Raw genomic sequence first — 5,306 nt, 5'->3', positions numbered from 1 at the left:
GAGAACTAGATCCAAATCCTATCACTACAACTGTCTAGTTTCGTGTGCCTGGGCAGATAAATTCTATCTATATGTGCTTTAGTATTTTCAGGTCTAAGATAGGGATGATAACATAATTGTTTCCCAGCCTACTCTATAGGGTTCATTAAGGATCAGATGAAATCCCATATGTGAAAGTTCCTTATAAACTATAAAGCAATGTACAAACATATAGAACTTTGTTGTCAGTGTGATAAAGGGTAATTCCCCGTCTTTATACCCCATGATAATGGTGGTGCAAGACATAAGGTAGCGCTATCAAGGAGAAACAGTATATACTCATGGCTCACCATGGGCTCCATGGGGTGAGGGTGATGCCTACACCAGTGAAAGAGGAACCAGTAAACTTATACCAAAGTTTGTGAACAAATAAAGACATGAGGAAAAAAGGTGGATCTAAAGGGGAAATTGTATAAGGAACAACTAAATAAACACATTCCATTTTCCCCTCTGAAGGTTCCCTAGCCTCAAAACAAAATAACATATCTGAAGCTTTTTACAAGGTGTCCAACATGAATCTTCCATTTTTGTGTTATTTGGCAGGAGTAAGAACTGTTGAAACTCACAGGCCCTTTTACCTGGTTTCATGGGAATATGACTGCTAACCTGAGAGAAGGCATGTCCTGTGATGACATTCCAGGAGCAGGCCCCATAGAAGGCTCCCTGGACTGTGGAGAATCACAATATTCCTGACTGCCAAAACTTTGGAGAAGTAAGCACATGAAGGGAGACCACCACAATCTTGCCACACTGGGGGTTGAACAGTTTCTTCTTCATGGCTCTGCATAGAGCATCTTTGAGCTCCTTTTTCCTCTGGCTGTACATGACAGAGTTCAGCAGGGGAGTGATAATGGTGTAGGTTATTGAGATGAGTCTGTTCTGTCCCTGGAAACTCTGGGACTTAAGCTTCAGGTAGACAATGCAAATACAGCCATAGTGGCTGATGACCACTATGAGGTGGGAGGTGCAGGTGGCGCAGGCCTTCTTCCTACCCTCAGTTGAAGCAATCTTAAGGATGGTGCAGATGATGAGGTCATAGGAGATAAAGTTCAGGCCCATATGTAGGACAAGGACACAGACACTGACAACAAAGTTGATTATCTCATTGACAGTGGTGTCTGTGCAGGCCAGCTTCAGCAGGTGTCTCACATCACAGAAGAAGTGGGAGATGACAAAGGCATCACAAAAGGGTAGGCCAAACATAGATGTTACTTGGCAATGGCCATGCCCAGGCCAATCCTCAGTGACTCAGATCCCAGCCAGACACAAGCCCTCTTACCTATGAATACCGTAAGGGGTTGCAGATGGCCACATAGCAATCATATCCCATGGCTATGAGCAGAAAGCAGTTGTTGATGCCAAAAGTCAGATAGAAGAGCTGAGTGACACAGCCTTGCATGACAATAAGCTAGTGAGGATTCAACAGGTGAGAAATCATATGAGGAATAATGGCCACCATGTAGCAGGTCTCAGAGATAGACAGCAATGCTCAGGAAGAAGTACATGGGGGTGTGGAGGTGAATGTCCAGGCGAATAATGGTCACAATAATCACATTGCCAGAGAGTCAGCAGGTACAAAGTTAGAAAGACAATAAAGAAGACAAGTTTGTGCTGTCACCTGAAGCTGGAGAAACCTTCAAAGAAGAGCTCAGTCACAGCAGTGGACTTTGACCTTGGCACTGAAGAATGTCTAAATCTGAAGGAAATAGACAAAGGAAAGACAGAGGTGAGGCTCTAATTATGTAACAGATTACACAGTGGTCTGAGCAGCATCAGTTTTTTGGATTCCTTGGATAATGTTCCAGGCACAGGGGTTATCTTTTTTCCTCTACTGATCAAGAGCTCAGCACTCTTGGGAATAAACTAAGAAGCTTCTAATGACCTACTGGATTAAGGGCAGAGATCAAAGGGAAGGAAATTTCAACATAATGTGAACAACGAAATTACGAAAACAGCTACCCTACTTGACCATTAAAGAGGTGGGTCCAGGTCAGAGGGGAAGAAAATGATGAATGGGCCAGGCACTTCAGCTTCCTCTATACTTACCCTTAATCTGAGCCTTTGATGATACAATGAGGAGGCAGAGATAGTGAAGGTTGATAAATATCCAGGGTTAATCCATTCATTTTCATCAGTATGAATTGCCAGCAAAGACTGCCCTGGGAGGATCCCAGATCAAGCATTCTTCCCAAATATCTGGAGTCCTGGGCATTACTTTCCTTAGCTCTGCTCCTTTAGATGACTAGTGCAAGGCCAGGCTGTGGGCGAGCCATTCAAACTACAATAGTGGCTATGTTTTCAGAAATAGAGGTCACTGTTTTGGTCTTTTTTTTCCAGTTGTTCCCATAACAAATATTTCTGCAGTAGAAAACTTTGTCAGGATGTCATTTCACACATAAGTGAAGAACAGGTAGTGAAAAAATGCAGAGTCAAAGGTTATGAGCATCTTCAACTTTGAGAGAGTGCCATGTTTTTCTCTATAAAATTTTTACCAAGTGATCTCTCACAAAGAATGTATCAAAATGCAATTTTCCATTGTTATGCCTCAAAGAGGAAATAGAGTGTAATGGGAAGCAGTATGTACTCTGAAGCCACACTGCCCAGAATTTAATTTTGGTTCCACCAGGTCATAACTATGTAACTGTGGGCAAGTTATTTAACTTGTCTGTGTCTCAATTGCTTTATCTCTAAAATGAGCTTAATGATAGCACCTTCTTTACAGAGTTATTGTGAGGATTAAATCCATTAATATCTCAAAGTGCTTAGAAAAGTGTCTGGCACCTAGTGAATGCTATATGGTACTCTAAGCGTACATAAAGTCTGAAGCATTCCATCAGCAGAGATAGTAAAGGAGGTGTGTTTAACCAGAAGACTTCCAATGATGATTTTAGAAAGAATTGGAAGCCAAAGACAAAGGACAATAATTACAGAAACTGTGCATGAATACAATCAATTTTATAACCTATTCAATGTGCTTATGCAGTTAATTCTTGTATTTCTCTGTGAAATCAGTGATAAAATTCACAACTGATCTTAAAGGGAGAAGAATTCCAAAGAAGAGCATTAATTAATTTATTTATTCATCAAATATTTCTTATTCCCATACTGTGTGTCAAGGTCCATGAATTCAATGGCTAGTACATTTTAGTTTCTTGGTAATTATTTACTGAGTGAATAAAGAATGGGAAAGAGTCCCTGATGTTAAATAACTCACAACATCAATAGAAAAGAAAGGTAAATGGGAGTAACAATGTAGAGAGTAAGGGGTGCTATGATAGAGCTTAGTGTAGGATGATATGGAAACATGAAGAAGGGTTCCTAACTCAGTCTTAGGGTCAAAGAATACTATAAAGGAGGTATTGTCCAAGATAGTAAAGGAAAAGTGAATAAGGCTTATGTTGCAGGCAGCATCAAGTAAGAGGGCCCAGCATTTCTAAGATCCAGATGAAGCAGCATGAGAATCTCTGTAGCTCAGTGGTTACATATGGAGGACCCGGAAACAGAAGGCCCGACGATGAATTCTCATTCCACCTTGGGCAAAGTCTGAACCTGTCTGTAACACAAGTTCCTCATCTATAAAATGGGTAATGTTAGTACTTAACTCATAAGAATATTGTGAGGCTCAAATGAGTCAATACATAAATCATTGAGCAAGGTGACTGACAAATAGTAACATCCCAAAAAATGTTGGCCATAATTATTATTATCATGATTAGAGAAGATTATGTCATGTTTAGGGAATGAAAGAGTGGTTCTGAATGGGTCTAGGACTTTGTGCTTCATAACAACATTAAAGAGGCCGAGTCCTTGGGAACTGCTATAAGGAAGAAAGAGAAACCAAGCTACAACCCTGGGATTGAAAAGCACCATGGTGTGTGGGATTTTCCAAAACACAAATGATGAATTTGATATGTCATCATGTACTTCCTAGTATTGTGTGAGTTGAATGAGCCTATATTAGCTCTGTGCATTCCATTCATAACTGTATTTAAATGAATCACATCCCTTCTCTGCTTCTTTTACTGCAGACTTCAGAGTCTCTTCTTATCAGATAACTTGCACACTGGAGATCTTGAGACTCTCACCAGGGCATTTCCCCAGCTATTCTCTGAATCTTCTGCAGTAGTGTGAATGAGAAATTTACCTGAGTTGCATGAAGCTGACCAAGGATTTGCATACGGATTCTTTTCTTTTGACTGCTCACCAATTAAACCCATCTCCGTTTAGTTTTTAACTTTTTAGGCCTGTATACTTAGGAATAGCCTATTGTGGCATCAAATTCCACTTTCTTTTTAATTAGTAAGTCAGAACATTGTGCTTTAAGCATACTCCATACTCCATTTTTCTAATACATTATTTTGCAATTTCTCACTGAGACTTACCTGCCTCTTCCTACCAGCTGCAAAGAGATTTTGGTCATTCATTTCCATTGATTTTATATCTTCACAAACTTTGAGGAGTCTACCTATACATTTCCATCAAGATAATTAACCACTTAACTTTACATGTATTATCTATCTCTAATCTATCCATAACGATAAAGTCTCTCCATTATTTTAATGGCTCAAATGTTGAAGACAGCTTCTTTTCCAATTTTTAAAAAATTATATTATTTGTTTTTATTAATCTTTCTTAAATGTATGTATAGCTCACACTTATTTCAATGAGTTTTTTAGGTTTCTAAATTGGCACATAATATTTTACATATTTATGGGGTACATGTGAGTATTTGTTACATGCAGAGAATGTATAATGATCAAATCAGGGTATTTAGGTTATCTATCACCTTCAGTATTTATCATTTCTATGTGTTGGAAACATTTCAAGTCCTCTCTTCTAGCTACTTTGAGATTTACAACACGTTGTTACTAGCTGCAGTCACCCTAACCTGCTGTGGACCATGAGAATTTATAACTTCTAACTGTATGTTTGTAACCATTGACCAACCTCTCTTCATCACTACCCTCCTACCCACACACCCTTCCTAGGCTTTAGTATCTACTGTTCTGTTCTATACCTCGATGAAATCAACTTTTGTAGCTCCCACATATGAATGAGAACATGTAAAATTTTTCTTTTTGTGTCTGGCTTATTTCACTTAATGACCTCCAGTTCCATCCATGTTGCTTCAAATGATGGGATTTCATTCTTTTTATGGTCAAACAGTATTCCATTGTGTTGATATACCACATTTACTTTGTACATTTGTCAGTTGATGGCCACTTAGGTAAATTCCATATCTTAGCTATTTTGAAGAGTGCTGCGAT

At 39.1% G+C, this 5,306-nt stretch overlaps 1 pseudogene; it reads right to left on the bottom strand.

Moving 5' to 3' along the window:
* Positions 1–717: 717 nt before the first annotated feature.
* On the bottom strand, positions 718–4,256 carry LOC129039476 (olfactory receptor 10J3-like; annotated as a pseudogene).
* Between the last annotated feature and the right edge of the window lie 1,050 nt (positions 4,257–5,306).

This window comes from Pongo pygmaeus, chromosome 1 (assembly GCF_028885625.2).
Source record: "Pongo pygmaeus isolate AG05252 chromosome 1, NHGRI_mPonPyg2-v2.0_pri, whole genome shotgun sequence".
In the NCBI taxonomy this organism is placed as follows: domain Eukaryota; kingdom Metazoa; phylum Chordata; class Mammalia; order Primates; family Hominidae; genus Pongo; species Pongo pygmaeus.
Note: the sequence above shows the minus strand (reverse complement) of the source record. Positions and strands in the feature narration are given on the sequence as shown.